General features: G+C 41.1%; 1 long non-coding RNA gene across 1 annotated transcript; it reads left to right on the top strand.

Annotated features, from left to right (window-relative positions):
* The first annotated feature begins 19,272 nt into the window (after positions 1–19,272).
* On the top strand, positions 19,273–23,552 carry LOC112245050. The gene is made up of 2 exons (XR_002952675.2): positions 19,273–19,408; positions 22,635–23,552. It is a non-coding gene; the product is annotated as an uncharacterized LOC112245050 (long non-coding RNA).
* The last annotated feature ends 2,971 nt before the right edge of the window (positions 23,553–26,523 follow it).

The following is a 26,523-nucleotide window of genomic DNA, read 5'->3' as shown; positions in this document are numbered from 1 at the left end:
ATCAACCAGACCATGGCAAGCCATTAGCCCAGAGATGGCACCTGCACTGCTATCACCGCCTACCCCTAAATCTATATTAAAGTCTCCTCCTATCACCAAGTGCCTGTTTGTAACACACAGGGGCGCCAGACAGTCCACCATCTCCCTCCTGTCTGCCGCCACCTGTGGCCCATACACCCCAATTAACCTATATCTAGCTTCTCTAAACTTAACATCTATCCCCAAAACTCTACCCTGCATTATTACAAAAGTGTTCTCTATTTTAACCTCTCTATGCCCACACAAAATCCCTACTCCTGTTGAGTGCACCCCTCCTATGCCCCAAAAAGATTCCCCCTTATCCCACTCCCTCTTAAATCTACACACATCCCCACCATCCCTCAGGTGAACCTCCTGTAAAAAACAGAAATCAAACCCCACACCCTCTAAATAACAAAAAACCGCCCTCCTTTTAACATTATTCCTTAACCCCTAACATTTAGACTAAAAAAAGAAACAGAACTATTCATTTAATTATTAACAACAAATAAAAAAAACAAAAATAAAAAAAAAAAAAACAGGAGACTCACCCGATGCTCCCCTGGTCCATCTCCACCGGCGGGGACGTCCTCTCCTCTCCTGACGCCCCCCCGTCCTCCATCCCAACCCATGACCCAGGCAGTGTGTTGGGTCCTCCCTCCCCACCCACCATCCCCCCCTCCCTGTTTGCCTCGGGGCTGCATGTAGGGGACCCCATCTCCTCAAACAGGAGTTGGGATCCCTCTAGCAAACAGCCCACCGACCCCTCACTGGAGTCATCCACTAAAATGCAAGGGGCTGAGGCAAACCGGGAGGACAAATTACCCTCCCCTCCCCCCCGCCACTCTCTTAGCCCCCTCCCCCTCCCACACCCCCTCCCTCTCACTTCCTGCCAAGCTCCCCCTCTTCATCCCTTTCTTCTTTGGTGAAGGAGGTAGCGGGGAGACACAACGTCCCATCCCCGCTAACTCCTCCACCAAATCCCTCATTTCGACCTCGAGGAAGCCTGGCAGGCTGTCCCCCCCTCCCCCCCTCTCCCCCCCCCCCTCCCACCTCCCTCCTCCCTCCTTCTCGTCACTGTCCCTGTCACTGTCCCCGTTCCCTCTTCCACTCCTTCTCGCACCACTGTCCCCTTCACCGCTCCTTTACGTTCTTCTGCCTTCTTTTTCTTCTTTTCCTTCTCCTCTTCTTTTCCACTCTTTCCTTCTTCCCGCCTCTTTCTTCTCATTTCTTCCTTCTTTCCATCCTCTTCTCTTGCCTTCTTTTCCCCTGTGCCATCCGTACAATCCGCACGCGTCCTTTCTTTCCTCCTCCCCCCATCCCCCCCCGCTCCCCCAGCTGCAGACGCGTATGACCTGTGACGATCCGGGCAATCACGCCACAGGTGTTCTCTGGAGCCACACCCGTGGCAAGCCTTGGGCTCGTCACACTCCCTGGCCTCGTGCTCTTCCGACCCACAAAAACGACATTTCTTGTTACTGCACGAGGCCAGGGTATGGCCGTAGGCCATACAACGCCTGCAGAACGGGGGCTGACGTGCATAGTATAGGGTTCCCCTGTCAGCCCCCAGGGAGAACATTGCCGGAGGATGGAGGTAGCCATCCACACTCTTCGGGGACTCCCTGAGTAACGCCTGGAAGCCTCTCTTCCCATTCCAGAAACCCAGGGAGTCCCTGAGGTACCTCGCTGAGGAGACATTGTCCATGTACCTCCCCAGAAAGGCCCTCACTTCTTCGTCCTTCACGTGCGGATTGTACATGGTTACGGTGACCACCCTGAAGTTGTTTCTTGCCAGGCTGGTCACCGTGTAATGACACAGGGGACCTTCTTCTTTCCCTTCCGTCACCGTCTTCATAATCTCATTGTGTTTTTCTTCCAAATATAGGGTTACATCAAACCCCTTCTCCATTGGGTTCCCCTGAAGGCATAGCACATCTTTAACCTTCAATTTTAGGTGCCCCATTAGGATGTTCCTCCCGAAGGTTTCTCTCCCCCAAGGCTCCATCTCTTTTCCCCGCCAAGAAAAGCGCACCGTGTTGGCCAGTCCAATTCCCGGAACCGACGGTCCAGATGTACTTTGCGCCATCTCCTCACGGACGATGGCGCACCCGTCCCACCACCTCAAACTTATAAACAGGAAGCAAAATAACCAAAAAGGTGGAGAACTAAAGGTGTTGACTCTCCACATCTATCAAGACAACTGGAGCACTGGGCCAGACACTCTTAAATAGAACCTGGACCAGCTCAGGTGAAACACCTTCCCACTAACGAGATGGACAAGCCAGCACAGGTGTAACACATACTGACTAACGAGGTGACACCAATCAGTGCTAACGAGCTACACGTGCTAAAGTCCAACCTCAAAACATAAATGGAAAAACCAAAGCCTGGAACACCTTCCCCCTTAAGACAACAAATATATCCTATATTTTTGTTGGACAAGTTTGCTCACCACCAACAGAAAACAACTTCCATTTCACATTATAATCAACTACAATGCTTCACCTTCACCAATATAAACATGGTGTCTACTGGCTGTCAACAATTAAAAACAAGAAAAAACACCTATTCCTAAATAATAATAAACAATCATATTATTTTTTTCTCCTTTTTCTTTCTATAGAATCCTAAAACTCACTAGCTTCTAGAACTCTCGTCTTCCTAAAACTCACTAGCTTCTAGAACTCTCGTCCCCTTGGAACGAGCCCAAACAAAACTCAAATCAAATTGTATTAGTCACATGCGCCGAATACAACAGTGAAATGCTTCCTTATGAGCCCCTAACCAACAGTGCAGTTTCAATACAGAAAAGAATAAGAGATAAAACTCCAAATAAATTGTGATCATGGTAACACACTGGCAAAACACAAATCTTTTTGACTGCCCACCCCAGAGATAATCAGCAACCAAGTTGTCCTTACCACGGACATGTCTGATTTCAAGAGGAAACTCCTGCGATATCCGTGGCAACTTTCCACCTCACTGCGGAGCATCTCTCTCTTTTCAGGGTTCACTCGATAGGCATATTGTTGGATCGGGGCCCAGTCCCCAATGTCATGCTCTAGTACATTTGGTTTGGCACATGTGAGAATTAACCCTGATATGCTAAAAACAGGGCAACAATGTCAATATAATTGTGCCAAAAAATTGTCAGTTGGTTTCATGAATAAATATCACAACCAAATGTTACATGAAATGTAAATATGAACTTTTGATTGCATAGTCATATTTTCAACGTCTTTTCAATATAATTTTGCTTGGTGGGATAGCCCAATGTCAAAACACAGTTTTAACATGTCCAAATCAATAACCAATATGCAGGAACAGTTTGGGGATAAATTGAAAACCTAACATGTGCTATATACACAAACATCTGCCACAATAATCATATTACTTGTATTTTTTAAACAAGCTCCTTATAAACTGCACAAGCACCAGAAACACTGTTGTTTTGACAAATAGCAATGAATCACTGATATCGATTAGGTGGGAAATTAGGTTGTACGTGCTGTTAAAACTGACACAAAAAAACACATGGAAATGGGAGATATATTTTACCTCCCTGGTTAGAGGACAACCTGCAGAAGAGTCAGTTACATTTGGGAGTGATGCATTAAATTTAGGGGTCGCTAAACAAGGGAATGCAACACTTATTTGTCATCACTCATCGATATCATGCTAAAATAAATTGTGAGAGAGGAGAGAGATGAGGTTGCACGTCCTGTTAAAACTAACAGCTCAAAAACCACACGGAATCTGGGAGTACATCTCTGGGAGTACATCCCTGGTTAGAGGACAATTTGTAGAAAACAGCACGCCACATTTTGAAGTGTTGCATTTTGATTCAAGTGGGTCACCAACGTGGTAAGTGTAACACAACTCCTAATTGTCCCTAGAATTTCAAAGCAAACAGCTGGAGGCAGGGCTTTCTCCTGTAGATCTCCATTTGAATGGAATGGTCTGCCTATCCATGTGAGAGATGCAGACTCGGTCTCAACCTTTAAGTCTTTACTGAAGACTCATCTCTTCAGTAGGTCATATGATTGAGTGTAGTCTGGCCCAGGAGTGTGAAGGTAAACGGAAAGGCTCTGGAGCAACGAACCGTCCTTGCTGTCTCTGCCTGGCCGGTTCCCCTCTCTCCACTGGGATTCTCTGCCTCTAACTCTATTACAGGGGCTGAGTCAATGGCAAACTGGTGCTCTTTCATGCCGTCCCTAGGAGGGGTGCATCACTTGAGTGGGTTGAGTCACTGACGTGATCTTCCTGTCTGGGTTGGCGCTCCCCCTTGGGTTGTGCCGTGGCGGAGATCTTTGTGGGCTTTACTCGGCCTTGTCTCAGGATGGTAAGTTGGTGGTTGAAGATATCCCTCTAGCGGTGTGGGGGCTGTGCTTTGGCAAAGTGGGTGGGGTTATATCCTTCCTGTTTGGCCCTGTCCGGGGTATCATCGGATGGGGCCACAGTGTCTCCTGACCCCTCCTGTCTCAGCCTCCAGTATTTATGCTGCAGTAGTTTATGTGTCAGGGGGCTAGGGTCAGTTTGATATATCTGGAGTACTTCTCCTGTCTTATCCGGTGTCCTGTGTGAATTTAAGTATGCTCTCTCTAATTCTCTTTCTTTCTCACTCTCGGAGGACCTGAGCCCTAGGACCAGGCCTCAGGACTACCTGGCACGATGACTCCTTGCTGTCCCCAGTCCACCTGGCCGTGTTGCTGCTCCAGTTTCAACTGTTCTGCCTGCGGCTATGGAACCCTGACCTGTTCACCGGATGTGCTACCTGTCCCAAACCTGCTGTTTTCAACTCTCTAGAGACAGCAGGAACGGAAGAGATACTCTTAATGATCGGCTATGAAAAGCCAACTGACATTTACTCCTGAGGTGTTGATCTGTTGCACCCTCGACAACTACTGTGATTATTATTATTTGACCATGCTGGTCATTTGTGAACATCTTGGCCATGTTCTGTTATAATCTCCACCCGGCACAGCCAGAAAAGGGCTGGCCACCCCTCATAGCCTGGTTCTTCTCTAGGTTTCTTCCTAGGTTTTGGCCTTTCTAGGAGTTTTTCCTAGCCACCGTGCTTCTACACCTGCATTGCTTGCTGTTTGGGGTTTTAGGCTGGGTTTCTGTACAGCACTTTGAGATATCAGCTGATGTAAGAAGGGCTTTATAAATAAATTTGATTTTAAACTCTTTTTTTGTTTGTCAATTTTTGTTAAATCACATAAATAGTACTCTTCCATTTCAGAGCCTGGATTTTTCCCCTGGGGCTAATATCCATATCATGTTGAAATCAATTCATAAGGGGGAAAACGTTTAGGCTTCTACATTGTGACATCATTATAATACTCCTACTACAATGTTAAAACATTCTACATTGTGACATTAATTCATTGAAATCATGAAACAACTCCTTCATGTCTGTATTTTCTACATTTTGAGATCTTTTATCATTAAGATCTTTTATCAGATGTTATTCTACATTGTGTCACAGCTATGATATGATGAAACAACTCCTGTGTATTTTCTGGTGTTTAGTCAGAGATCAGATTATCAAACTCTTTATGTTTAGTCACAGCTATAAGGTTTCTCTCCTGTATGTGTTCTCTGGTGTGATGTCAGGCGTGATGGATGACTAAAACTCTTCCCACATTGATCACAGCTATAAGGTTTCTCTCCTGTGTGTATTCTCTGGTGTGATATCAGGCTGCTTAGCTGAGTAAAACTCTTCCCACATTGAGTACAGCTATAGGATTTCTCTCCTGTGTTTGTTCTTTGGTGACGAGTCAGATTGCTCGATGAAGTTAAACTCTTCCCCACATTGATCACAGCTATAAGATTTATCTCCTGTGTGTGTTCTCTGGTGTAATGTCAGACAGCTAGATGTAACAAAACTCTTCCCACATTTACCATAGCTGTACGTTTTCTCTCCTGTTTGTGTTCTCTGGTGTAATGTCAGCTGGTCAGATCGAATAAAACTCTTCCCACATTGAGCACATACATATGGTTTCTCTCCTGTGTGTGTTCTCTGGTGTGATATCAGGTTGCATTGTTGAGTAAACCTCTTCCCACATTGAGTACATCTATAAGATTTCTCTCCCGTGTGTGTTCTCTGGTGTGTTCTCAGTTTGCATTGATGAGTAAAACTCTTCCCACATTGAGTACAGAAATAAGGTTTCACTCCTGCGTGTGTTCTCTGGTGTGATATCAGTCCAGATGAATGAGTAAAACTCTTCCCACATTGATCACAGCTATAAGATTTCTCTCCTGTGTGTGTTTTCTGATGAATTTTAATGCCTGATGAGGTGAATCTTTTCTCACAGTCAGAGCAGCAGTGAGTTCTCTGCAGGTGTTTCTTGAGGTGTTTTCATGTGGAGAGACTCTTCTCTGCCTTGTCAGTATCATGAGGTTGTTGAGGCTCCCCAGAGGATCCACGGTAGTCTCGTCTCTCTCCTGTGTGAACAACAAAGTCAGACAGATGATTAAAGGCCCACAACAGCAGTAATCCACTGTAAAAGGTGATGCCAACAGCGTAGCCATGATGTTGTACAACAATTGTTGTCTGTAATGAATGTAATGATTATTTGACAATTGTCTTAAAATGAGCAAGAATAGTCCTATTTTGTCTTGTTTTCACATTAGTAGTAACATCGATGATTGTAGGCTAGAAATAAGTTATTAAAGTTGTTGAAATCCTAAGAAGTGTGCCAGACGACTTTTGGTCTCCAACATAGGCACCTTCCTGTGTTTGCTAAAATTGCGGCACGAGGGCGATGCACATGCAATTTGGTGGTAGAAACTCGTCCCCCTAATGAGGAAACCGATAGTTATGGATGTAGTATATCTGCCTGGAGCAAAAATGGTGAGCAAAGATTTTGGTAATGTAATGAATGAAGAGGCACTTTGGTTGTTGTTGCATGACACACATAGTTCTCTAGGGACCTCATGGAACCATGGAACACACTACTGCAGAAACTGGACAACAGGGGGAACAGAGACCTACCTAGGATCATAGACTTCACCCCAAATATAGACCCACTTAGGACATGCCACCTAACAACAAGTGGTAGAAAGACCAGCTGCAGTATCATTAAGTAAATCAGCCAACAGTAACAGGAACAGTCAGAATGGACCCAGTAACGTCACCTAACAACATAGAACATAGACCTGGACCCATTTAACAACATAGACCTACTGTCCCAGGACCCCTAACTTCACCTAACAACAACATAGACCTACTGCAGGACCCACTTCAGTGTAAGCAACAACACAGACCTACTGTAGGAGCACTTCAGTGTAACATAGATTTACAGACCAATAACTTCACCTAAGAACAAATATAGGAAAATCAGCTTTGTGTGTTGTTCAATAGTCTATCCATAGGAACAGCTTATCAGAATTATGAGCTAAGTATTCCCTGTGTGAAAACAGACTAAAGAGAACTACTGTAAATCAAGGCAGACAATAACATGATAAACATACTTCATTTGTTAGGATGTTGGTAAATCCAAATATTGCACTATAACTGTCTTTACGTTAGACTAGAAAAGGATTGAAGAAGCACTTTGGTTGTTGTTGCATGTCGTGATGTTTGTCATTTGACTGGCATTCAGAAAATGATTTCCTGGATCAGCTGATGATAGTTGAACATGAGACTGTAACTAAACAGCTACCGTATTAAGAATTGTGTGTAATTATTGAATAACAGCGTTAATGACAGTATAGATTTAGGTGTTGTCAATAAAGTTATGATTATTATGATTATTATTTTTTTCACCTTTATTTAACCAGGTAGGCCAGTTGAGAACAAGTTCTCATTTACAACTGTGACTTGGCCAAGATAAAGCAAAGCAGTGCGACAAAAACACCACCACCGAGTTACACGTGGGATAATTTTTTTTACAGTCAATAGCACAATAGAAAAATCTATATACAGTGTGCAAATGGAGTAAGGAGGCACGGCAATAAATAGGCCATAGTAGCGAAGTAATTACAATTTAACAAATGAACACTGGAGAGATAGATGTGCAGATAGATGATGTGCAAGTAGAAATACTGGTGTGACAAAAGAGTAAAAAAAAGTAAAAAACATTGGATGAGGTAGGCTATGAGGTAGTTGGATGGGCTATTTACAGATGGGCTGTGTACAGCTGCAGCGATCGGTAAGCTGCTCTGATAGCTGATGCTTAAAGTTAGTGAGGGAGATTTAAGTCTCCAACTTCAGTGATTTTTGCAATTCGTTCCAGTCATTGGCAGCAGAGAAGTGGAAGGAAATGCGGCCAAAGTAGGTGTTGGCCTTGGGGATGGCCAGTGAGATATACCTCCTGTAGCACGTGCTATGGTTGGGTGTTGCTATGGTGACCAGTGAGCTGAGTGAAGGCGGCCTAGCAAAGACTTATAGATGACCTGGAGCCAGTTGGTTTGCTACGAACACGTAGCGAGGGCCAGCTAACGAGAGCATACAGGTCACAGTGGTGGGTGGTATATGGGGCTTAGGTAACAAAACGGATGGCACTGTGATAGCAAACTGGATGCAGTCTGAGTAAAGTGTTGGAGGCTATTTTGAAAATGACATCGCCAAAGTCAAGGATCGGTAGGATAGTCAGTTTTACGAGGGTATGTTTGGCAGCGTGAGTGAAGGTAGCTTTGATGCGAAATAGGAAGCCAATTCTAGATTTAATTTTGGATTGGAAATGCTTAATATTAGTCTGGAAGGAGAGTTTACAGTCTAACCAGACACCTAGGTATTTATAGTTGTCCACATATTCTAAGTTAGAACCGTCCAGAGTAGTGATGCTGGACGGGGGGTGCAGGTGGCAATCGGTTGAAGAGCATACATTTAGTTTTGCTAGCATTTAAGAGCAGTTGGAGGCCAGGGATGGAGTGTTGAATGGCATTGAAGCGAGTTTGGAGGTTTGTTAACAGTGTCCAAAAAAGGGCCAGATGTATACAGAATCGTGTCGTCTGCATAGAGGTGGATCAAGGAATCACCCGTAGAAAGAGCAACATTGTTGGTATATACAGAGAAAAGAGTCGGTCCGAGAATTGAACCCTGTGGTACCTCCATACAGACTGCCAGAGGTCCAGACACGGGCCCTCTGATTTGACACACTGAACTTTGTCTGAGAAGTAGTTGGTGAACCAGGCGAGTCAGTCATTTGAGAAACGAAGGCTGTTGAGTCTAACTTAAGAAAATGGTGATTGACAAATCAAAAAGCACTTGGCAACCAGTAAAACGGCTGCACAGTTTGTCTTTTATCGATGGCTGTTATATGAGGGTTTGTACCTTGAGTTATGGCTGAGGTTTACCCGTGACCAGCTCACCTAAAACCAAACTGGTTTGCTGTAATGCGGAAGAAGCAAGGTTGTTGGGATTCATAATGGTAAGTGATCTGTTTGTTAACTTGACTTTGCAAGACTTTAGAACAGCAGGGCAGGATGGATATAGGTCTGTAACAGTTTGGGTCTAGAGTGTCACACTTCTTAACCTGTTGACAGATTTAATTTGATTGCTTTTCTGATTTTCCAGAAACCAGGTCACATTGTAGGCATTTTATGAATGATAAATTACACAAATGCTGATCTTGGTTTGGCTGTAAAGCATATTTTCAAAATCTGAGATGACAGGGTGATTAACAAAAGGCTAAGCTGTGTTTCAATATATTTCACTTGTGATTTCATGAATATGAATATTTTCTAGTAATATTTATGTCCGTGGCGTTATGCTAATTAGTGTCCGTTGATGACAACGCTCCCGGATCCGGGGTGGGTAGTACCAAGATTAAGGTATAAGGGGGCAACATTTTCACTTTGGAGAAATAGCATGCCCAATTTCAACTTCCTGCTACTGATGCCAAGAATATAAGATATGTATATTATTAGTAGATTTGGATAGAAAACACTCTGAAGTTTCTAAAACTGTTTGAATCATGTCTGTGAGTATAACAGAATTTATGTAGCGGGCAAAACCCTGAGGACTAAACGTTCAGAAATTTTTATTTTTAGGTCTCTGTCTGTTCAATGGGTTCCCATGGGAAATTACATTTCTTAGGAATTTGTTTTCAGTTCCTTCCCTCATCCCTGGCTGTAACCAGTCTTTGGAGCCATTTGGTTGAGGTTATTCATTTGTGCAATGAAGTATTCATAGTATAGTTTTAACCTATGGGGAGGCAGCAGGGTACTAGCCTGGCCATCTAGGAACAACGTAACACTGTTGAGAGTTGGGCAAGATGTGAAAAGTAGCTTGGTTTGTTGGTTTCCTGTATTGAACACAGAGACCCGTCTTCAATTTGATCGATTATTAACGTTTAAAAATACCTAAAGTTGTATTCCAACAGTAGTTTTAACCATGTTGAGGCAAAGTTTCTAGGCAAATTTCGAAATATTTTGTAGTGACGTTGCGCATTTTGGAAGCTGTTTTTGTCTGGATCAAACGCGCCAAATAAATGGACAAAATGGATTTATATGGACGGAATTAATAGAACAAAAGGACCAATTGTGATGTTTATGGGACCGACTGCTGGTGTAGTTTATTACCGAACATTTCAGGAGCAGAACGGCAGAATTGACAAAGTCCAGCAGCAGACGGGGGCTCCCTCTGGTTGGGTTATGTTGACGGCCGGGTCTCCCTCTGGTCGGGTTATGTTGACGGCCGGCTCCCTCTGGTCGAGTTATGATGACGAGCGGCTCCCTCTGGTCAGGGTTATGTTGACGAGTACAACATGTAGCAATTGCAGATTTCCTCCTTAACACCAAACATCAGTTCAACTGCAGAATTTGTGGCTGTTGTTAAGACAGTACTTACTAGTGTTAATCAGGGAACGGTTTCTCAAAACCATCTTATGGCTAAATTCTTCTTTAGAACCATTGGATGCCTTAAGATGCGTTTGGGAAACCGGGCCCAGATATCCAGGTTCCTCCTCCTTTTTCGATGTAACAGTCATCTCCTTCCCCTCTTCTTTCACGCCATAAACGGCATCTTCCTCTCCTTTTACTGTAACATCATCCTCCTCTTTCACTCTGAACGCGTCCTCCTCTTCTTTCACAGTAACGGCCCCACTCTCTACTTCTTGTTTTACTGTGATATCCTTCTCTTCATTAGGAGAGTAGCTTGGTGACCACATGGTCGGGGATGTTAATTAATCAGACCGCTAGCTGACTAATAACAACACCGTAAATATGAAATTAAATCAGATAACTAACTAGACGATAGAAGTGGGTTTAAAACACAGTGGCTAATATACACTAAAGCGTATAAAGTAATGTATTGTTTCGGCTATTTTTGTCTAGCAAGCTACCGAGGTGTCTGACTAACTGTTGCTGCTGTTGAAAGAAGCGTTCCGTCCACTAGAATATACGTCACACCAACAGCATAACCTTAAATTCCCAGACCGCCCTCTGCTGACTGGAGTGGGTAACGCAGTTGAGTAAAATGTATATTTCATCTTCAGATAACAAGTTAAAGTGTAGGGATCATGAGTTTTTACTCACCAGTGTAAAAATACAGTGTGGTTAAAGACTTAGTAAGCTAGTTGTCATCACGATATGGTTACCTATAAGGACAAACAGTTATGTTTTTGCGTTATTACATATTTATTAACTTAGTTTGTGAACTCTTCCAAACTACCCACAATGCATTCTTTCTTCACGTCATATGGATGATCAACTCTGTGCTACTTCGTTTGTATGCCAGTGTAACGGTGTAATGAAGTTACATTTTTTAAATATATTTAACATTTATTTAACTAGGCAAGTCAGTTAAGAACAAATTCTTATTTACATTGACGGCCTGCCCCTGCCAAACCCAAACCCAGAGAAGATGCTGGGCCAATTGTGCGCTGCCCTATGCGAATCCAAATCAAGGCTTGTTATGATACAGCCGGGTTTTGAAAAGGGGGCTGTAGTGACACCTCTAGCACTGAGATGCCATACCTTAGACTGCTGCGCTGCTCGTGTGTTTACATTACACTCAGTGTAATACACTCAGTGACAAAGGTATGGGATTCTGGGTAATCCACAGCAGATTTTTGGAGAATTTGAAAATTGAGTGGTCCTGGGATAGAAATGTATAAACTTGACATTACATTATGTTTATTAATGAATTTATTCACTTATTTCCGGATATCTTCTAAGCTACCCACAATGCAGTATTTCTCAACGTCATACGGATGATCTTCTCTGTGCTACTGAGTTTGTATGCCAGTGTAACGGTGTAATGAAGTTACATTTTTTAAATATTTGTATCCTCTATTTAGCTAGGCAAGTCAGTTAAGAACAGTGCCTTAGACCGCTGCGCCGCTCGTGTGATAAAGGTATGGGATTCTGGGTAATCCACAGCAGATTTATGGAGAATTTGAAAATGTAGTGGTCCTGGGATATAAATGTATAAAATTGACATTACATAATAAAATCTACGTTTTAAATCATACATTAGCAATTTATGTTGTAGTAACTACTATTGTTGGTTTGGTGTCAAGTCAGCCTCTCTTTATATGTTATTTGCCGAATCTCAGTTTTCCATGTGGGTTTTATGCTAAAGTTCCCTCTTTCAAGTTGGTATCTAACTGGAAAATGGATCTTCTTTAGGAGTGCTATTTTTACCCAGTCGACTACTGATCATTCATCCACACTGTGTGTCTCATCAATGCAGGTCATTTATGACAAATGTATTAAGTATATGTTTTACAAACTCATGAACACCAGCGAGTTTATTAGCCCGGTTTTGTTAGTTTAGGTGTATTATACTTCTTCGCCACAAGAGGGAGACATTGAGTAATATTTCAGGTTAATTTTTGATACTAAAATGGATGACAGTTTATTCTGATGTAGTGAATATGAGACACATGGAAATAATGTATTTATTTGTATTATAGTAAATTAGGAATTAGCAGGAAATGTTAAATCCACTATATGATCAAAATAACTTTGATAGACATTTCAACTGTTTTTTTGTTAGTATATTATAGGGCAGATTTATGTAGAATTGCTGTGGGAGTGCTATTTATATCCCGTCACTACTGATCATTCATCCATACTGTGTGTGTCCCATCATTGCAGCTTTGGAAATAAATGAACTATCCATTCATTGCTCCTTCCTGACAGACTCACTAAACAGAGAACATCCCTGGTCGTCCCTACTGCCTCTGATCCGACGGACTCACTAAACACAAATGCTTCATTTGTAAATGATGTCTGAGTGTTAGAGTGTGCTCCTGGCTATCCGTAAATAAAAAAACAAGAAAATGGTTCCGTCTGGTTTGCTTAATATAAGGAATTTGAAATGATTCATACTTTTACTTTTGATTCTTAAGTATATTTAAAACCAAATACTTTGACTTTTACTCAAGTAGTATTTTACTGGGTAACTTTCTATTAAGGTATCTATACTTTTACTCAAGTATGACAATTGGGTACTTTCTCCACCACTGATTATGAGTCTAATCTGCTCTCATTCAACATGGTCAGCCTCATTACAAGTCTAATCTGGTCTCCTTCAACATGGTGAGCCTCATTATGAGTCTAATCTGGTCTCCTTCTACATGGTGAGCCTCATTATGAGTCTAATCTGCTCTCATTCAACATGGTCAGCCTCATTACAAGTCTAATCTGGTCTCCTTCAACATGGTGAGCATCATTATGAGTCTAATCTGGTCTCCTTCTACATGGTCAGCCTCATTATGAGTCTAATCTGGCCTCCTTCAACATGGTCAGCCTCATTATGAGCCTCATTAATTGTCTGATGAAAAAGAAAACCCACACACTGATCAGTATCAATCAGCCTTTTGTTTTCTTTCAAGTTATTAACTAATGATTAGCACACACAAATTCTCAGATGTTTGAGTGCTTTACCTATTTCTAACAGTATCATTTCAAATGGAGAAAACAACTCAGCAACATGGAAACAATGTGGGAGGATTAGCAAATCCTGTTTCAGTATCGAAATTACAAACCACATGAACAAGTGCATTGGACAGGTCTTTGAGGTCAATACTAATCCATCATGTCTGCATTGGACACACCTATGGGCCAGCAGGTAGCCTAGTGGTTAGAGCATTGGGCCAGAAACCAAAAGGTTGATGTGATCGAATCCCGAGCTGACAAGGTAAAATTGGTTGTTCTGCCCCTGAACAAGGCAGTTAACACACAGTTCCCCAGTAGGCCATCATTGTAAATAAGAATTTGTTCTTAACTGTCTTGCCTAGTTAAATAAAGATTAAATGAATAAAATCACTTTTTAAATGTAGCAGAATTAAATATCCACAACATTCATTCTGTGGGTACTAGATTGACTCAGTTCACAGACTGTCAGCCAGACAGTGATTGTGCAATATCATCAGACTAAATTAGAGTAACAACCAAATAAAACAGACAAACAGGGAATGTTCAATGACCCCAAAACACACTATACTTCATTCAAAGAATCAACACTTTATTTCATATCATGAAGAACACCTGTGGAAATGGGCAGTGGGTTTAGTCATCCATCTGACTCCAAAACAAGCCATGATTGAATAGTGTCTAATCCAAATAATCAGCACAATGTCAGCTGTTAGTGTAGGGCTGGAACAGAAACCTGCACACCCAGTAGCTAGATCTCTAGCAGCAAGGTTGGCCATGTATTTTCTAGGTCTCTGCATTGTCTCTTTAACAGTATTGGTGTAGTCATACAACTTATTATAACAGTAAACCAACAGCATATTTAGAAAGTATTCAGACCCCTTGACTTTTTCCACATTTTTTTACATTACAGCCTTATTCTAAAATGTATTAAATAATATTGTGTTCCTCATTAATCTACACACCATACCCCATAATGACATAATACCCCATAATGACAAAACAGAAATACCTTATTTCCATAAGTATTCAGACCCTTTGCTATGGGACTCGAAATTGAGCTCAGGTGCATCTTGTTTCCATTGATCATCCTTGAGATGTTTCTACAACTTGATTGGAGTCCACCTGTGGTCAATTCAATTGATTGGACATGATTTGGTGTGCCTTACACACCTGTCTGGCTACCACAGCATTCTGAAGCGATACTCCATCCATCTGGTTTGCGCTTAGTGGGACTATCATTTGTTTCTCAGCAGGACAATGTCCCAACACACCTCCAGGCTGTGTAAGGGCTATTTGACCAAGAAGTAGAGTGATGGAGCGCTGCATCAGATGACCTGGCCACCACAATCACCCGACCTCAACCCAATTGAGATGGTTTGGGATGAGTTGGACTGCAGAGTGAAGGAAAAGCAACCAACAATTACTCAGCAAAGGGTGGCTACTTTGAAGAATCTAAAATATATTTAGATTTGTTTACCACTTTTTTGGTTACTACATGATTCCATATGTGTTATTTCATGGATTTCATGTCTTCACTATTATTCTACAATGTAAAAAAAATAGTAAAGATAAAGAAAACCCCTGGAATGAGTAGGTGTGTCAACTTTTGACTGGTACTGTATATCTCATGAATGTTTTTACATTCAGTTACAAACATACAACTTTCTTATCACTTCTTCCACAGGCAAACATGTAAGGAAAGCTTTTTTTTTAATCAAAAGGGATGCTGTCAAAAATGTATTGAATTCAAATGGATTTACCCAGCCTACAAAGCACTCCAGCCACTCTGTGATGACCAGTTCTGATCTTTTATTTAGTGATCTAGTCTAGATTACACCTCATAGGAAGACCAGTTTTATCATGTGGAGGTTTCATTCAGGTCTCTGTTTAACAAGATACTCTGACTTTGGCAGGAGAGAGACCAGACTCTCACTCTGACAGCAGGAAGAGTCCTTCAGGGGAACCAGACCCAGAGACGCCCAAACCAGTGAGACAACACCACTGCTCCCACTGTGAAAATAGTTCTTGCTGGTTAAGGAACCTAAAACTGCATGAGAGAACACACACAGGAGAAAAGCCTTTCCAGTGTTCCCAGTGTGGAAAGAGTTTTATTCAGTTAGGGCACCTAAAAGCTAATGAGAGGACACACACAGGAGAAAAGCTTTACCAATGTTCCCAGTGTGAAAAGAGTTTTACTCAGATAGGGTACCTAAAAGCTCATGAGAGAATACACACAGGAGAAAAGCCTTACCACTGCTCCCAGTGTAAAAATATTTTTCCCTGGTTAGGGAGCCTGAAGGAGCATAAGACGACACACTAAAAAAGCCCCAACACTACTCTCTCTCTGTGTGGAAGGACATTTTTCCAGTCAGAGAACTTGACATGACATGAGAGAATAAAGGCGCTGTGTTCTGACTTATTTTTTATTGAGAATTTCTGTTTTTGTTTATGCCACATGAAATCATACTGTTTATGATTATACCTGTATGTTTAAGGTCCCACGGTGAACAATGCATGTCAGAGCAAATACCTAGCAATGAGGTCAAAGAAATTGTCCGTAGAGCTCAGAGACAGGATTGTGTCGAGGCACAGATCTGGGGAAGGGTACCAAAAATGTCTGTAGCATTGGAGGTCCCCAAGAACACAATGGCCACCATCATTCTTTAATGGAAGAAGTTTGGAACCACCAAGACTCTTCCCAGAGCTGTCCACCTGGCCAAACTGAGCAATCGGGAGAGAAGGGCCTTCATCATGGAGGTGACCAAGAAACCAATGGTCACTCTGATAAAGCTCCAGAGCTCCTCTGTGGAGATGGGGGAACCTTCCAGAAGGACAACCATCTCTGCAGCACTCCACCAATCAGGCCTTTATGTAGCAATGATTAAAACCTCTTAAGGATGCGGCCCTTTTTTTCAAAAACCTTTTTTTGGTTTGTCATTATGGGGTATTGTGTGTAGATTGATTTGGAGGGGGAAAAATGTCAGTTTTAGAATAAGGTTGTAACGTAACAAAAGGGGTCTGAATACTTGCCGCTGGCAGAGTTTTCTACCTCTGGTAGTTTTGTACACAGTCACGTGATACGTGGTATAGAAAAGTCCAATCTTAGGAGAGTACATGGGAGGCAAAATACTATGTCTGCAGGTGTCTATCTGGTTTAAACCACCGATACAGGTGCCCCTCCACCCTCTGGTGGGATGGATCATGTCTACAGAGAAACCTAGATTCAAATACTTAGATGTGTGTGTAGTGGGTATACGTTGTGAAATTGTTAGATATTACTTGTTAGAAATTACTGCACTGTCAGAGCTTAGTTCAACTGTAAAGGGGTTCTACACTTTAATGTTATTCTGTAGGAATGGCTGAAGCTACACTGTAACGTGTAGAACATCAAGAGTGGACCATCAACAAAACATTAACAATTGATCAAATGCATCCAATGACAATGCCTGAAATACTGTAGTCCTCAATATCTCTTATTAGATTAGCCCAATATGTAGTCTTAAAGGGGCAATCAGCAGTTGTTACATCCATTTTGGGACTTATACATTAATGATATGTACCCATTGTTTCTTGAAGAAATCACTTATAAATGCCTCATGAGCTTAGTTCAACTGTCGTACCCCATCAGAACCCAGAATATAAGCTTTTTTTTTACTCCAATGTTTGTCAATAAATATAAGCATATGTTAAAACATATACATAAACTGTAAATCATCAAAACATGGTTCAAACTATAATGTGTGTTTCATCACAGTTGCAGCTGACAGTATGTTTCAGTATTTCATAACAGTTGCAGCTGACAGTATGTTTCAGTGTTTCATCACAGTTGCAGCTGACAGTATGTTTCAGTGTTTTAATACAGTTGCAGCTGACAGTATGTTTCAGTGTTTTAATACGGTTGCAGCTGACAGTATGTTTCAGTGTTTTAATACAGTTGCAGCTGACTGTATGTTTCAGTGTTTTAATACAGTTGCAGCTGACAGTATGTTTCAGTGTTTCATCACAGTTGCAGCTGACAGTATGTTTCAGTGTTTCATCACAGTTGCAGCTGACAGTATGTTTCAGTGTTTCATCACAGTTGCGGCTGACAGTATGTTTCAGTGTTTCATCACAGTTGCAGCTGACAGTATGTTTCAGTTTTTTAATACAGTTGCAGCTGACAGTATGTTTCAGTGTTTTAATACAGTTGCAGCTGACAGTATGTTTCAGTGTTTTAATACGTTTGCAGCTGACAGTATGTTTCAGTGTTTTAATACAGTTGCAGCCGACAGTATGTTTCAGTGTTTTAATACAGTTGCAGCCGACAGTATGTTTCAGTGTTTTAATACAGTTGCAGCTGACAGGATATTTTAGTCATTTAATACAGTTGCAGCTGACAGGATGTTTTAGTCATTTAATACAGTTGCAGCTGACAGTATGTTTCAGTGTTTTAATACAGTTGCAGCTGACAGTATTTTTTTGTTTTAATACAGTTGCAGCCGACAGGATGTTTTATTGTTTTAATACAGTTAGCCAGACTGGAAGGGTTCATGCAGATTGTTGGTTAGTTCTGTAGTTATACAGCCAGAATAGAATGGTTCATGCAGATTCTTGGTGGGTAGTTCTGTAGTTCTAGCCAGACTGGAAGGGTTCATGCAGATTGTTGGTAGAGATGTAGTTCTGTAGTTGTATCTAGCCAGACTGGAAGGGTTCATGCAGATTGTTGGTAGAGATGTAGAATTGAATAAACCACATTTTGGCAATGATAAAAGATATGGCTCTGGGGTCAAAATGATCCATGTCAGAAGTATGGTTCAATGCAAATATGTAGTGGGTGTAAAGTTTGTTTTAAATGCTCACTCATTAAACACGAATTAATCAACACATGCTTCTCTTTTAACGACTTAATATTAACCTTTTATGAAATAAATGGAGTTGCCCACTCCAGTCAGCAGATGGCGATGTGCGTTTTAGGTTCCGGCGACACTGCCAGTGTGATGTATAATCTAGTGGACGTGACGCTCCTTCAACAACAACAGCTAGTCAGACACCTCGGTAGCTTTCAAGCAAACACAGCTACAACATTCACGCTCTTTACACTATTTTGGTGTATATTAGTCGCTGTGTATTCAACACACTTCTGTCGTATGTACTTGTTGACCCATTTAATTATATATTTACGTTGTTTGTCAGCTAGCTGGTTTGCTAAGTTAGCTTAGAACTAGTCTAGTCGCTAATGCTAACTAGCTAACATCCCCGAACATGAGTTCACTAAGCTACTCTCCTCCTGATAAGGAAGAGGAGGTCTGCTGGACGGAGAAAGAAGCTCTCGTCAAAGAAGAGGAGGATGTTACAATACAAAAACAAGTAGAGGGTGAGGCTGTTACGGTGAAAGAAGAGAAAGACGTTTCAGTGAAAGAAGAGGAAGAGACGTTCAGAGTGAAAGAGGAGGAGGATGTTACAATAAAAGAAGAGGAGGATGCAGTTTTAGGAGTGAAAGAGGAGGGGGAGATGACGTTCACATTGAAAGAGGAGAAGGAGGAAGAAGAGGAGGTTGGAGCTCTGTTTAACACCAGTAAGTACCGTCTCTGCAGTCGTTGAACCAATATGCAGTAAAGGGGTTCTACACTTTAAAGTTGTTCTGTATGAATGGCTGAAGCTACACTGTAACATGTAGAACATCAAGAGTGGACCATCAACAGAACATTAACAATTGATCAAATGGTTCCAATGACAATGCCTGGAATACTGTAGTCCTCAATATCTCCTCTTAGATTAGCCCAATATGTAGTCTTAAAGGGGCAATCAGCAGTTGTTACATCCATTTTGGGACGTATGCATTAATGATATATACCCATCTGTTTCTTGAAGAAATCACTTATAAATGCCTCATGAGCTTAGTTCAACTATCGTCAGAACCCAAAATATGAGCTTTTTTTTACTCCAATGTTTGTTAGCAAATATAAACAAACACTGTATATCCTCAAAAAATGGTTAAAACTATAATGTTGATATCATGGATGGTTGCATTTCTCCAGCCCCATCCCTCAGCTTTTTACTGAAATGGGCAGGGAGTTCATTTTGTTATTGTGTCTACTGCTGATTCCTGCCCCCGTTACTCCTCAAGGTCCAAGGACTGTATGTTATTTTCAGAGGTAGACTGGCTCTGGCAGCTAAAAAAGTCAAATATTCCATCAAAATGTGAATCGATTCTCAATTGTGATACGTTTCTAGAAACATAAATCGCTGTACTTTCATATCACATCTAAAATAATTTAAAATAATACTTTCATATCACATCAAAAATAATTTCACACTTACTGCACACTGTTTTAACCAGATTCATCACAGTTGCAGCTGACGGTGTGTTTCATCACAGTTAAAGCTGACAGTATGTTTCAGAAATGAAATGGAATGGCCAACTGGGAACACAACTTTAACCCTATTAAGGTGTGTATCAATTTAACCTTTAGTTTAAGAAAATTGTTTCTGGCTGATATGAAAGATTAGGTCCTTATGCTTCCAAAACCGTACCGCAAGCGTTGTGTGTAAATGTTCAGACAGAGCGTAGGGGCTCTAAACCCCCCCTCGAACAGAAGACGCCTTCGTCCAATGACTCTCCTGTGTATTATAATGGAACTGAGAGTCATGGTCGGGGACTACTATTAGCCTGATAGGGGTCTGCTCAGACGTGTGAAAGTGGCATTACATCATACTTCCAGCCAGGGTCCCCTGACCTTTTTGAATTACTTGGTCATTTACGTGGTCATTTACGATATACAATCAGGTCTTGGCACCCTTGATAAATGTAAACACTATATAGCCTTTAAATATAACAACCAGCCGAGCCTCTGCCTGTTCAGCCTGCTTCCATCCAGAAGGCAAGGTCAGTACAGGTGCATCAAAGCAGGGACCGAGAGACTGAAAAATAGCTTCTATCTGAAGGCTGTCAGACTGCTAAACAGCCATCACTAACTCAGAGAGGCTTCTGCCTACATAGAGACACACTAGTCACTTTAAACAATGGCACTTTAATAATAATGTTTACATATCTTACATTACTCATCTCATATGTATATACTGTATTCTATCCTATTCTACTGTATCTTAGTCTATGTATTACTCATCTCATATGTATATACTGTAACTTTTACCATCTATTGCACCTTGTCTATGCAGCTCGGCCATGGCTCATCCATATAGTTATATGTACATGTTCTCATTCACCCCTTTAGATTTGTGTGTATTAGGTAGTTGTTGTGGTATTTTGAGATTACTTGTTAGATATTGCTGCACTATCGGAACTAGAAGCACAAGCATTTCGCTACAATAACATCTGCTAACCGTGTGTATGTGACCAATAATATTTGATTTGATTACTACCTCAATCCTCACCTTTTTCCTAAAATGTTTTGAGATTGGAGAACACCGTGGGAGGGATCTTAGGCCATTCCTCCATACAGAATCCTACCAGATGTTTGATGATTTCTAGAACACATAGTGATCTTAGACCATTCCTCCATACAGAATCCTACCAGATGTTTGATGATTTCTAGAACACATAGTGATCTTAGACCATTCCTCCATACAGAATCCTACCAGATGTTTGATGATTTCTAGAACACATAGTGATCTTAGACCATTCCTCCATACAGAATCCTACCAGATGTTTGATGATTTCTAGAACACATAGTGATCTTAGACCATTCCTCCATACAGAATCCTACCAGATGTTTGATGATTTCTAGAACACATAGTGATCTTAGACCATTCCTCCATACAGAATCCTACCAGATGTTTGATGATTTCTAGAACACATAGTGATCTTAGACCATTCCTCCATACAGAAACCTACCAGATGTTTGATGAGTTCTAGAACACATAGTGATCTTAGACCATTCTCCATACAGAGTCCTTCCAGGTCCTTATGGACTGCCCTCTTCAATTCAAACACAGGTTTCCAAATGGGGTTAAAGTGTGGGGCCTGAGATGGCCCTGCGTTCTCATTCTGACACCAAACCCACCCCTGGTGGGCGTGGCTAAACACCTCTATTTCCCAGTAATCTGACTACAGCACCGCTTTCAATCCAATTACCAATGGTGTTTAGCCATTTATTGTCTCCAGTCATTTACATCTGTTGGATGACATGAACATAGAGGTCCTTGGTAACACCAGTGGGTTTAGAGTCTAAATTAGAATGCAGAACAGAACCCCATACCTACTGTCAAATATAGTGCTGGATCTTTGGGCTTCAACTGGTCCTGGAACACTTCATGCCTCAGCCTATAAACATTATATATTATAGAGCTCTTATCAGCCTATAAACATGACATTATCTATTATAGAGCTCTGCTCAGCCTATAAACATGATATATTATAGAGCTCCGCTCAGCCTATAAACATGATATATTATAGAGCTCTGTTCAGCCTATAAACATTATATATTATAGAGCTCTGCTCAGCCTATAAACATTATATATTATAGAACTCTGATCAGCCTATAAACACATATTATAGAGCTCTGTTCTATTATTATAGAGCTCTGATCAGCCTATATACATGACATTATCTAATATTACCCCCTTTCCCTGTTATAGAGCTCTGCTATAAACATGAGAGCAAGATTAGATTTTATGTTCTACATTATTATTATGGTTTTTATTAAATGATGGAATGTTCTGAAAACTGACTTCAGGTTTTTGAGGAATCTAGCTTCACAGGAAGGCAGTTTTATTTTATGGAGGTTTAATTCAGTTTTCTGTTTTAGTATTTAACTAGATACTCTGTTTGTCTTTGGAAGGAGAGGGACCAGACTCTCTCAGCGGGGAGACTCCTTCAGGGGAACCAGACCCAGAGACGCCCAAACCAGCGAGACAACACCTCTGTTCCCAGTGTGGAAAGAGTTTTAAGGGGTTAAGGAACCTGAAAGTACACGAGAGAACGCATACAGGAGAAAACCCTTATGATTGCTCCCATTGTGGAAAGAGTTTTACCAAGTTAGAGAAGATAAAAGAGCATGAGAGGACACACACAAGAAAAAAGTGTTTCCAATGTTCCCAGTGTGGAAAGAGGTTTACCCAGTTACGGTACCTGAAACAACATGAAGAAATACACACAGTAGATAGGAATACCTACCACTGCTCTCAGTGTGGAAAGATATTTACTGGGTTAGGGAACTTGAAAATACATATGAGAATACACTCTGGAGTGAAGCCTTACCACTGTTCCCACTGTAAAGAGTTTTAGGTGGTATGCGAGCAGGAGAGAAAACACAGGAGAAAAGCCTTACCACTGTTCCAATTGTGAAAAGAGTTTTACCCATCAAGGGAGCCTGAAAGCGCACGAGAGAATACACTTGGGGGGAAAAACCTTACCAATGTTCCCGGTGTGAAAAGAGTTTTACCCGGTTAGGGAGCTTGAAAAGGCATGAAAGAATACACACAGGAGAAAAGCTTTTCCAACATACTAAGGCACAGGAGGAGAAGACATACAACTGCTCTCATTGTGAAAATACATTTCAGTCAAAGGACCTGAAATCACACGGGAGAATAGAGAGGCTGTGTTCTGACTTATGTTTTTGATTGTGAAATTGTGTTTTTGTTCATGCTACATTAAATCATATTGTATGAATGAAATCATACTGAAAAATAGATCATTTCTTTTGTTCAGCTCAAGACATGATCATGTTGAAAATCACATTAAAATAGTTTTAAAAATATGATGTTTTGATTATGAATTTCAGATTGATTGAATGCAAGTGTAAACCCCTACATGTTGTTCACTATATAATTGTGACATTTCAAACATGTTAATTATTACATAGATTGATATTAGTATTTCTTCATTCAGATTGTCATTGTAAATGCGAATTGGTTCTCAGTTGACATACAGTGCCTTGTGAAAGTATTCGTCCCCCTTGAACTTTGCGACCTTTTGCCACATTTCAGGCTTCAAACATAAAGATATAAAACTGTATTTTTTTGTGAAGAATCAACAACAAGTGGGACACAATCATGAAGTGGAACGACATTTATTGGATATTTCAAACTTTTTTAACAAATCAAAAACTGAAAAATTGGGCGTGCAAAATTATTCAGCCCCTTTACTTTCAGTGCAGCAAACTCTCTCCAGAAGTTCAGTGAGGATCTCTGAATGATCCAATGTTGACCTGAATGACTAATGATCATAAATACAATCCACCTGTGTGTAATCAAGTCTCTGTATAAATGCACCTGCACTGTGATAGTCTCAGAGGTCCGTTAAAAGCGCAGAGAGCATCATGAAGAACAAGGAACACACCAGGCTGGTCCGAGATACTGTTGTGAAGAAGTTTAAAGCCGGATTTGGATACAAAAAGATTTCCCAAGCTTTAAACATCCCAAGGAGCACTGTGCAAGCGATAATATTGAAATGGAAGGAGTATCAGACCACTGCAAATCTACCAAGACCTGGCCGTCCCTCTAAACTTTCAGCTCATACAAGGAGAAGACTGATCAGAGATGCAGCCAAGAGGCCCATGATCACTCTGGATGAACTGCAGAGATCTACAGCTGAGGTGGGAGACTCGTCCATAGGCACTTGTCCATAGGACAACAATCAATTGTATATTGCACAAATCTGGCCTTTATGGAAGAGTGGCAAGAAGAAAGCCATTTCTTAAAGATATCCATAAAAAGTGTCGTTTAAAGAGACACACCAAACATGTGGAAGAAGGTGCTCTGGTCAGATGAAACCAAAATTGAACTTTTTGGCAACAATGCAAAACGTTATGTTTGGCGTAAAAGCAACACAGCTCATCACCCTGAACACACCATCCCCACTGTTAAACATGGTGGTGGCAGCATCATGGTTTGGGCCTGCTTTTCTTCAGAAGGGACAGGGAAGATGGTTAAAATTGATGGGAAGATGGATGGAGCCAAATACAGGACCATTCTGGAAGAAAACCTGATGGAGTCTGCAAAAGGCCTGAGACTGGGACGGAGATTTGTCTTCCAACAAGACAATGATCCAAAACATAAAGCAAAATCTACAATGGAATGGTTCAAAAATAAACATATCCAGGTGTTAGAATGGCCAAGTCAAAGTCCAGACCTGAATCCAATCGAGAATCTGTGGAAAGAACTGAAAACTGCTGTTCACAAATGCTCTCCATCCAACCTCACTGAGCTCGAGCTGTTTTGCAAGGAGGAATGGGAAAAAATTTCAGTCTCTCGATGTGCAAAACTGATAGAGACATACCCCAAGCGACTTACAGCTGTAATCGCAGCAAAAGGTGGCGCTACAAAGTATTAACTTAAGGGGGCTGAATAATTTTGCATGCCCAATTTTTCAGTTTTTGATTTGTTAAAGTTTGAAATATCCAATAAATGTCGTTTCACTTCATGATTGTGTCCCACTTGTTGTTGATTCTTCACAAAAAAATACAGTTTTATATCTTTATGTTTTGAAGCCTGAAATGTGGCAAAAGGTCGCAAAGTTCAAGGGGGCCGAATACTTTCGCAAGGCACTGTATCTGATTAAATAAAGGTGAAATAAAGTAAATGCCATGTTATCTTTGGGAAGTCTATTTGATTCTAAATTGGGACTATAAGAATATTTTGAAGATAAATACACAAGGCAGAGTACGAGAGAGACAGAGGACGAGGGGTCAATACAGTACTGACAATCAATGGAAATAGTGAGGTGGGGGTTGGTGTTGAATGCTGAGCTATAGGCAATGAACAGCATTCTTACATAGGTATTTATCTTGTCCAGATGGGCAGTGCGATGTCACTACAGTCCCTGGTTCGAATCCAGGCTGAATCACATCTGGCCGTGATTGGGAGTCCCATAGGGAAGCGCAAAATTGGCCCAGCATCGTCCGGGTTTGGACAGGGTAGGCCGTCATTGTAAATAAGAATTTGTTCAAAACTGACTTGCCTAGTTAAACAAAGGTTAAATAAAAATATATTGGGTACAGGAACAATGGCGGACGTCTTGAAGCATGTGGGGACAGTAGACTGGGATAGGGAGAGATTGAATATGTCTGTAATATGTTTCATAGCAAAGGGTCTGAATACTTATGTAAATAAGGTAATTCTGTTTTTTATTTGTATTTGTATTTTCTGATCATTTTGAAAAACCTGCTTTCACTTTGCCATTATGTTGTGTGTAGATTGATGAGGAACATTTTCTATTTAATCCATTTTAGAATAGAGCTGTAATTAATCCAACAAAATGTGGAAAAAGTCAAGGGGTCTGAATACTTTATGAATTTAAACTAACGTTTAAAAAAAGTTAATTAAATACATTTCAAATTAACTTGGTCTGAAAATAAAATATGACCCTCAACTGCGTTTCCCCTCCAGTCAGCAGACGGCGATGTGCGTCTTTCAGGCGACGCTGCCAGCGTGATGTATAATCTAGTGGACGGTTCTTCAGAAACAGCTCGTCAACCACCTCGGTAGCTTGCTAGCGAACATAGCCGAAAGATTCAAGCTATTTATACGCTGTCGGTGTATATTAACTACTGCGTTTTAGACACACTTCTGTTGTATCTACTTGTTAACCTATTTAATTGAATATTACGTTAATATTATGTTATTTTGTATTAGTCAGCTATAGGAGCTGGCTGGTTAAGTTAGCACTAGTCTAGTCGCTAATGATAGATAGCTAACATCCCCGACCATGAGCTCCCTAAACTTCTCTCC

This window comes from Oncorhynchus tshawytscha, linkage group LG32, assembly GCF_018296145.1.
Source record: "Oncorhynchus tshawytscha isolate Ot180627B linkage group LG32, Otsh_v2.0, whole genome shotgun sequence".
Taxonomy (NCBI): domain Eukaryota; kingdom Metazoa; phylum Chordata; class Actinopteri; order Salmoniformes; family Salmonidae; genus Oncorhynchus; species Oncorhynchus tshawytscha.
Note: the sequence above shows the minus strand (reverse complement) of the source record. Positions and strands in the feature narration are given on the sequence as shown.